Source organism: Acipenser ruthenus, chromosome 7 (genome assembly GCF_902713425.1).
Source record: "Acipenser ruthenus chromosome 7, fAciRut3.2 maternal haplotype, whole genome shotgun sequence".
Taxonomy (NCBI): domain Eukaryota; kingdom Metazoa; phylum Chordata; class Actinopteri; order Acipenseriformes; family Acipenseridae; genus Acipenser; species Acipenser ruthenus.
Window position 1 is genome coordinate 24,673,185 of NC_081195.1, and position 10,277 is coordinate 24,683,461.

The following is a 10,277-nucleotide window of genomic DNA, read 5'->3' on the forward strand; positions in this document are numbered from 1 at the left end:
CTTGCTCTTCTAAACTTAAATTCAGTAACTCCAAGAATCACTGGCAATCTAATCACTTCATCACACACACCTGCAAATACTGAACCCAATCAACCAGCAGCAGTAGAATTAGTAGAGAGGGGTACAGCATGGAGGCTTTGCTTCCTGAAGAGGGTTAGAAAGTGTTTGAAATAAAGTCTCCATCAGAACCAGAGAAGCAGCAGGAATAGTGATAATATTGAAGCCACTGAAAGGTAAGAAACTTCGAAAGACAAGGAAGAGGGGGGGGGGGGATGTGCGTGTAATTCATGGGTCAGAAGTTTCAACTGCTGGACTTGCAGCCATACCTACTGTGTAGCAACTTCTCTGTTCTACCTGCATTAAGAACTGTTATTTTCTGTATGTTCTCTATACTCTAAAGGAAAGAGAATGTCTTTGTTAAAAAGATCATCATTTGCCTTAGGCCTGAGCTGGAGGGATCACCCTTTCTCTTAGGGGGTGAGGGAGGGAGCAGTTCAGTCTCCATGCCTCAAGCCTGCCTCAACTGGAGTACCATCAGTATTCTTGAAATCGATAGTATTTCTGTCTTTAGGCCCATCCAATCCTTGTTTATTTCAGACTAATGCCTTCCTGCCTTGTGCCACATTGTGTAGTGTTTTCTGATGCGGACATATCGATATATAAAGAATGTAAAATAATATCCGATAGTATCAGATTCAGAGGCCACACATTTGATCTTTTTGCGTTTCCAATCGCATCCCTTCTGCAAAACACACTAAGCCTCAAACAAGCCACGCTTGCCCCTTTTAAATCCATCCTGTGTGAGACAATAGGGAAAGGGTTTAACTGGGGGGCCGAACTGCTGACTGTGAGGTTTGCTGATTCAGTCCATTCTCTTCACCCTCTCCATCTCTTTCTCTCATGACCCGGTTCAAACAGGCTCAGCAACAGCAGCAAACAATTTCTCTCTCACTCTCTCGTTCGTTGGGTACCAGAAGAATTGCAGCTTTTTATTTGATTTTATTTTTTCTCTCTGGTTTGGGTGTCTTGTGTTTTGTCTGAAAGATGTGTGACTGTCTCAAAGGGTTCTTCAGAGTGACCTGGTCACCCACGTCCGAAACTGGTGAGTGGAATATGTGTTGTAGTTTGTGTGATTCTCAATCGTTGATTCTGCTTGGATTACCATTTGCCATGCTTACCATTTGTTCAAAAAAAATTGCTTTGGAGGAGAGGAAACATATTGGGGTTGTGCAGGTTTCAGCGCACATAGCTTCACTAATATGCTTCCCCACCTCATGTATATTAGGGAGGTATAGGGGAATAACCACAGATAGGTGGTTGATGTAGGGTTACCATATGACTCCATGTACACTAGGACAGTTCAGTCATCGCAATGTGTTCTGGTACGTTTTACCTGTCTCAAGTACCTTTCACAGCAGGACTACACTTACCAGAATGCATTGCGATGTGAGTCGAAAAGCCCAAACTGTCCCTGTGTACATGGAGTCATATGATAACCCTAGGTTGATGCAATCCGTGTGTAAAATGCTCCATACAAGTTACAAACTCAGAACTGATGGAAAAAAAACCCAGTATACTTCTAAAGCCAGAAACTAATGTCAACCTTTGCAGTGATGGATGTCCTGTCTGTGCCGATGGCAGATCCTACATACTGTTTGTTATCTGCTCCAGAGTATTTCCTCTGTTTTTTATAGAAGTTTCTATTTTTGACAAGCTATTAATACGCCCTCAAGACGAGCGTTGGGTTATGTTAATGTTGTTTTAATTTATTGTTCTTTGATACTAAAAAAGTTAGTCCAGAAATACTGGAAAGGAGAAAAATGTCCAACTTTCACAGAAAGGAAACATTTAATGCTGTGTGTATTACAGCTGGAGAGGCTCTACCAGACAGATAAAGGAAAATTAAACTTCTTTATAATGTGGGTCCTCTTTATAAACTAATTACAAAAATAGATCTATGATATATATTACTGTCGGCTTACTACAGTGACTTTTGTATTTGTTTTCATGATATTCCTATTCTGTAATAATTATCACTGAAGGACTGAGTGTGGGTTTAGATTTATGAATGTTATATGTTTGTATCATAAGACTGCATGCATGTTATTTAAAAAAAAAATGTAATACATATATTTATACAATTGTGTTTTTAAAAGACACGCGTCACGTTGCAGCGAATGAACGCAGGCCGTGATTGGCCAGTCTGGCTGAGGTCATAACCTTTAGGAAATAAAATGACTAAACAGGACAGTGGCGTCTGTATTGTTTATAAATTAAATACAATAGCAATCTAGTGTTGAGACAATGCAATGATTCTGTGCAACAGGGTTACATGCATATAAAAACATTCCACAATAGAATATGTAGAAATATCAAAACGTTTTTCTCATTGTTTTCAATGGTGGAATGTGTTTTGGGTCACCAAGTTCATTATGGTCTCCATCTCCAAATGATCAGGAGTCCCAACCAAAATCTCTATTGAAATGATATAGCATGATCCAATCCTCTACAATCCGAGACCGGTCTGTTCTGGAATCCGGCACGCTGTGTAAGTCTTGTCTGCCTAAAATCAATGGAAACCTGAATATGCAGTCTGGCGCCAAGTCATGAGATTTATTTTCTAAGTTTATAAGCAAGTATGTTGTGTAAATTTGTATATGTCGCACAGTGTTTTTAAATGTATTTTAAACAACACAATGGCAGTAACTCCTGATCTCCTTGTCTCATTGTGATCCCCTCTCTCTGCCAAACCTTCACAGTGCCTAAGCACCCCCTGCCCGAGCTAAATCTAAGCTTTTGTATTCCGATAAAATAGCAGCATGTGCTAATAAAAAAACCTGCTGTGAATACATTGATAGATGTGAAAGTTTACTGTGAATTCATGTGGATTTAATTTCCCATATTCATCCCACGTTCATTTGTGACAAGCGATGTTGATCACATGTATAACACATGCGTTCATACCCGCTTCCTCACCCACCAGGGGATTGAGAGAAGTGTTAATTAGAAAACAAATTTGTTTCTTAAAGGCATGAATAACACCTCAAAGGGGGTAAAGAAAAAAAATGCTGCCTAAAGCTACATCAGTAGCAGGTACAGTACAGATAAATCACACACAGTCACCAACAAACTCCCAGACTCCCCTGCTGTCAGAGTAGGCAGTGACCAATGGGATGCAGATCTCCTCCCCTTGCCTTGCACTGAAGTCTCTAGGCTTCTCCTAGTTTCCTTTCCAGCACTCGTTTAGATTTGGGAGTCTGAAGAAGGGAGAGCAGCAGGCTTCACTGGGATAGGGACACAAGGAGGCTGAGCTTTTATAAAACAGACAGGACTCTGCACGAGCAAAACACAACATTGGAATCTGGGTAAGAGCCCCACTGATCTTGTGTAGAAACTTCTTCGGATTTCTCAGAACTTAGGATTTGGGTTGTCAAAGTTGACCACACAGTGGTGCATTGATTCCATCTCTTTACACGGACCTCTTTAAAGGGTGCTATTGCTGGTACTGCTGTGATAAGTGTGTGTGTGTATATAAAATAATATTTGTGACTCTTCAGCTGATAAAGGACAACATTAATGTATTTTTCTACACTGTGCACATTCCTCAATTCTGTTATTTCTTTTATATATAACTTGACGTATATATAAATTGTCTTGCAGTTCAATATTTGGAGGGTTATTCTAAACATAGTTCCTTTTCAAAGCTTAATAATATTAGGATCTAATAAGGTTTGAACCATGGTCTCAGTATATTGATACTCTACGAATTAAATGTAATTTCAGTGGGAAATAGCATGTTATATATAACATGATATACAGGAAACTCTCTCCTTATGACCAGTTCCATATTGAGTACTTCACTCAACGGACTGACCCAATATAATGTGTTTGTAATGTCGTGAATCTGTGTTGTATGACGGTACACCAAGCAAAAGGCACTTTATTATTATTATTATTATTATTATTATTATTATTATTATTATTATTATTATTATTATTATTATTATTAATAGTATTATTATTATTAATAGTATTATTATTATTAATAGTATTCATATTATAAGCCATATCAGCCTAATAATAAATGTGTTAGTTCATATTAGTTGAAATGATACATGTGGAATTTATAATGAGTTATTAATTATCAAATAAGAAATGCAACATTTCGATATGCAATTACCTTAAGCTTGAATCCTGTATTAGTAAAGCAGCACCTATTTAGCAAATGCAATGGGGCTGTGGGGTCTTATATAGTCTTGCATGTCTTCATAGTCTTTGAACCCTTTTAAAACTTTGAGAACAGCTGCTGTGCAAGTCATGTGATCCTCAATTGCTTGTAACTTGTTGCACTAGTTGGAATGTCTAACCAGGGCTATGTTTACAAGGCTATGCTGTCCATACTGTACATGGGCAACAATAGGGCTTTTATCATGTGTCTGTGCAAGTGAATGGGGCTCTATGGAGGCAGGCTAAAATAATTCAGCATGTTTCCATCAGAAAAATTTGATGTCTTTTGACGTCGTTTCGAGTGCAAATGGTCACACACCCCTCTGGGGGGTGGGTGGGGGGCGGAATTTATATTTAGCACGTAACTTAAGATTTAGGGAATGCTTTTTTAAAGACTCTTTTTCTTAAAGCGCGTTTCTAAACATGAATGTAGGTTAGTGCTTTGAAGGGGAATAAACTAATAAATAAACTCTCCAAAATAGTTGATCTTCTGTGCTGAGATTGTTGATTTTCATAGCGGAAAATATGTGTCAATACATTTGAATATATAATGGTAGGAGGAAGCTTGTGTCTGCTTAGCTAAAACTAGTAGTGTGCACAGAAACGACAGGAGAATGTAGTAAAGGGGCACCAGGGAATTATATTTGATTGCATTCGTTTTGGCGCTGGTTGTATCTAAGCAGATACGCTGTGGTGTGGAGTTTGTAAGTTTCTTGTGTGCTGTGAAGCTAAAGCCAATACACACTTGAAAGAAATCCTTTTTGCTTTCATAATGCTTTATTTCTGCATTCCTTCTGAATCATTTTTGCTTTGTTAGAATCAAAATGACATCGCCAAAATAGATTATTTTTCCATTCTTTGCCAGTAACTGTACTATAAATGCATTAACTTGCTTGCTTTATCAAAAGAATCCCTTTGGCATCCATTTGGAATCCCGTTCAAATACTAAAGGAATCCCGTTCAAATACTAAAATGAAAGTAATGCTGCGTGAATGCTTTTTGAATTTTGACTACGGGAAGGCTAATCCTTGCCAGGTAAACCTCTTCTGATGACAGCTGTGAATGTACATGTCTATTATGGTTGAAATATCTGGCATAACCTCAATCAACTAGTGAATTTTAACCAGACATAGGGAAGGAACGTACTATAAGTAGAGTGTAGAGTTCTCAACATGTGTTGGTGGTCAATAGCAATGTATGCACCACCTATGTTGTTGTTTTACCCAACCATACATTGGGTATGGACCAAAATGTTCTTTAGTGGCATCACAAAAATAGCACTGCAATGGTAATGGTTCTGTGATAAGGTGCAATGGTAGCGCAAGAGCAGCTACAATGGGACGAGGCTGCAGGTCACACAGGAATCATGGAGGCATTCCAATGGTGGTTTAAAAAGGTTTGATATAATGTTTTGCGATTTCAATGAGCTAGCATCGTTGTCTGACCATGCCTTTATTAATTAATATCCATTATCCTGGGGAATAGATTCTGAAAGATATAGCCTTCTGAAAATGTTACTGGGTCCTGTCTACATTTTACAAACTCAAATAAGTTTTTTTTTTTTTTTTTGGTGGTTGTTTGTTTATTATGGTTCGTGAAAATGTAACTAGAAAAAAAGTGGGATCATTCCTAGTTTTATGCATTTCCCAAACTTTGCACTGCGGCTAATCAAAGTGGAGTCTGTCTGTGTGTGAAGCATACTTGAATGATGGTTAAAACGCTGTTTACTCTGTTGACAATACAGGAATGTACCTTAGAGAGTGCCAGATTGGGGAATGCTGTGTCTTGGAGCATGCAGAGCTGGAAAAGGCAGAGCAATGATGATTATTCAAGAAAACCACTGCGTCCTGTGCAGCGTGACATCCAAGTGTCTTTGAAGCATTTTCTAGTATATATTGTTATTATTTATTTCTTAGCAGACACCCTTATCCAGGGCGACTTACAATTGTTGCAAGATATCACATTATTTTTACATACAATTACATTATTTTTACATACAATTACCCATTTATACAGTTGGGTTTTTACTGGAGCAATCTAGGTAAAGTACCTTGCTCAAGGGTACAGCAGCTGTGCCCCCCACCTGGGACTGAACCCACGACCCTCCAGTCAGGAGTCCAGAGCCCCTAACCACTACTCCACACTGCTGTCCTATTGAGAATCCATTTCCCAGTATAATGGATATAGTACAACACAGTACTCTAAAAGTACAAGAGTTTTCATCCATAACTATTAAAAACACTAAAAGAAACTAAATGACTGAAGACTTTTACCATACCTCTGTGGGCTTTGCAATGCGTACCTATGCTTTACCATGCGTTCACTGTGCTTTATTACACTTTGCTGTGCTTTTACTATAGGAAACTTTTATAAGGGTTAGTTTGCCATAGTGTTTTTTTTTCTGCTTTCACTGTTTTATTATGCTTTTACAATAGTATGGTAGCGAGTGTGTGTGTGTTAATGTGCGTGTGTGAGTGTCTGGTGTGTGTGTCTATGTGTGTTCTTGTGTTGTCAGGAAAATATTTTAACAAGTTGGCAAGCGAGTGGATAGAGGAGGGTCCTAATCTCTAAAATTGGAACTTGCTGGACATTGCAAACATAGAATGCAAAGGCCTGTTGACGAGCTACAGATAGAAGTGATCACACTGTGAAACACCCACTTCAGGGCTCTCCTGTCATGAATGCTTGCTTTCTAGCCTGCGGATAGGTGAGGGAGAGCCAAATACCACAAACTACCCACTATTTTAACAGTTCGCTCAGCCAGTCAGAGGTCTGCAGCTCATGGTGGTGAACAATCAGAATGCAGTGGTTCCAGTATCTTTTGAGTGGCAATCCCTGCACACTGTAGTATTTGCACACTGTAGTATTATAGTGTGCTGTCATTGCCTGTCATTAAGTATAAGATAACTCTCGGACAGTTTGCAACTCAAAAGGGTAGAATTCTGTATTAGTGCTGTACAAATCAGTGGACACGGCATGGCTATAAGTTTGATTTAATTCAACCGCAACTTCAAAACACTCAACAAAAAGGTAAACTTTTAGGAAACTAAGTCAAGCAGACATGTCAATTTTCTTATTGGTTTAATCCAACCCTTTATAATATGTTTTAGTTATAAATGTATCCATCAGCTGTTCTGGGGTGAAGTTGTAATAATAATAATACTACTACTACTAATAATAATAATAATAATAATAATAATAATAATAATAATAAGACTGTGTTTAGGCTGCAACAGGCAGGAATTTCAGTTTCTATTTTAGAGACATTAATAATTGTTGTGATTGTTCAACTGCTTCCATTTGAAGCCAATCTGATTGACTAACAAACGGCAAGCGTACAGTAGTGACTTGTAGGCGTGCAGCTGCAGTTTCATTTGTTCCATGTTCTTTTAAGCACAGACTCGTGGATTCACTTAGCCTGCCTGTCTGCAGCTGCTGCACATTTTGGACGATGACTCGCATGTTCCACAGAAGGGGAAAGAGTCTTTGTTTATTATTACTGAACTGAACCCTGTCTGTAATGCAGCTTCATAGTCTCTAATACTGCTGGATCGAGAGCCCCTCAAACCAAAGACAATCTTCTCGTCTAATGAGATGATATATACTCTGATTCTGCCATCTGACTGCGATCTTTAGTGCAGTGGTAGTTTTACAATGGTTCAAGACTATGGGGCAGTGGTGGGAGGCTGGTAGAGTGCTAGAGCAGTGGTAACATTTTCTTATCTTGACACACCAATGGTACCATTGAAGCACCATGCATTGGTACCCTATCAATTCTGTGCTGTAGTATCAGGACCATTGATAAACCATTGCAGGTGCTGTGTTTCCATTGCTGGTAATGTTGTGGTAGGCTAATAGTTCTGCTTGGGTAATACTATAGGGCAGTGTTCTTTCAATCCATTCCAATCCAGGATTTTGGTCCAACCTTAACCACCTACTGGAAAATGTAAGGTCAATTAAACAGTTAGAATTGTTTGGAAAATAATCATGGACTGGAATGGATCCAGAGCTGTAAGTGAGAAAGACTGCTCTTCGGCATTGTAGTAGTTGGATTTGGAATGGGATTTTTACACTTTTCTGTGGGGGAATATGAAGGCATTAGCCAACTGTAAGCACTCACTTTAGCATTGGGGGATCTGTTGTTTCCCCTTAAAAATAAGTGATTTGGTGAAACCCAGTGCTGTAAAATGCTTTGAGAAAATCCACGAGTAGCACTCATGAACATTGAACCAATAACTTTATTTCCAAATTGAACAGAGACGAAGGCATTAGTTGACACTCGTGTCTACGACAGAATTTGCAGGCTTCTGCGGAATTCTCAGACTTCTTACAGATTCGCCATATTCTTCCGCTACGCCGTCATCATAATTATCGTAACCAGACTGCTAAAGTGACCTGAAATGTTGTTAGTTGTTTGCTTCTAGTTTGGTTAAATGAACAGATGTTTTGTCTCCTTCAAAAAGTAGAAGTTAATTAAAGACTGGAGTTAAGGCTTTTAAAATGGGGCCCAGTAAGAAGTGATATGATGTTTTAGCTTGACAGTGTCTAAAGATTTTACAGACACAAATGCTTGATATATTAAATTGGAAGTTCTTAACCCTTGTTTGATATAATTATGTTTGCATATTTTCCTTCATATTTGGACTGCCTCTACTTATAACTGAGTGTCTGACGTTACAGATGCATCGACTCGCTGCTTGCACAGCAACCTCAGCAATGCGCTGTGTTGTCATGCCATCACACACTCTCTGTAGCAAGGCTGTTTGAGACCTGTGGGAATGGGAGGAAGGAAGACAGTCGTGCGTGACTGAGAAAGCGGACCCTCCCTTGACTAGGGGCCATCCTGTATGGAGCTTGGGGGGGTCTATTTGAGTCTGTGAATCGAGAGTGGGACCAGTCTTTACTGGGTGTGGTGCATTCTATACTTATCTGTAATGCACTCCTATTTAATTTACTAGGACCATACAACTAAGTAATATACAGTAAGTCTCTCAAGTCGCCTATTGGTTCTTGTAATGAATACGACACTTTATTTATTTATATATTTAAGACTTTATTTATTTGTTTTTTGCATGCCTGTTTGTGGTACTGGTAACAGTGCATTGCATTTATAGTCAGTACATTTAGAGTCCATTTATAGAGTTGTGCTATCATGTTAAGAAATAAACCCGTATTTCATATTGGTACTGTAAAAATCTGGATGCATATATTAGGCTTTTTTTGTTCAGGGCGATTAAAAGACACAAGTTTTGGACAGAGAAGAGACTCTCAGCAGCAAAGAATCGAATTGCTTTTTAATGTTCCTGGTGTTTTGGATGCTACTACGCCACCTGGTGGACTAGTCCACACATTTATAACTCTGTGTAAAAAAAATGCTTCCGCCCTTCTGTTCTAAACTTACTTTTACTCAGCTTCCATTTATGCTGTCTTGTTTTGCTAAATTTGAAGCAGTGTCTTGGGTAGACCATTTATGATTTTAAAGACTTCAATGAAGTTCCCTCTTCCCCTTCTTTTTTATAGGCTGGAGAGATTTAATTATTTAACCTGTCCTCACAATCTTCATTCCTCATCTCCACCCCCTTAATTTTTACTTGCATATTTTTTTGTGACCAATATGCTATACTCCAGGTGTCTCTAACCCTGGTCCTGGTGAGCTACTGGGGCGTCTGGTTTTCGTTTCAACCAATCTCACAGTTACTTAATTGAACGGGTGTTCCAGATCTTTGGTGATGTAAAGACACCTATAAAACCTGCTGGATAGGGGCTCTCCAGGACCAGGGTTGGAGAACGCTGCTATACTCCATTAAAATTCATTATTAAAATTAAAATGCCACAGATCTACCCAGTTTCCGATACCCAAAGTTCTGAGACTCCCTGGTTATTGAACAACAAATAAAACTCAAACAGATAAAGGTGATCTGGAACAGAGAGTGTTAACAGGAGGTGTCCGAGAGTTCTGAGGAAATCATAAGGAAACAGACTCCACAGAGACACAAACAGACTTTCTGACTGTGACTTCAAACAGGCAAACAAAGAGAAGCACAGAGGCA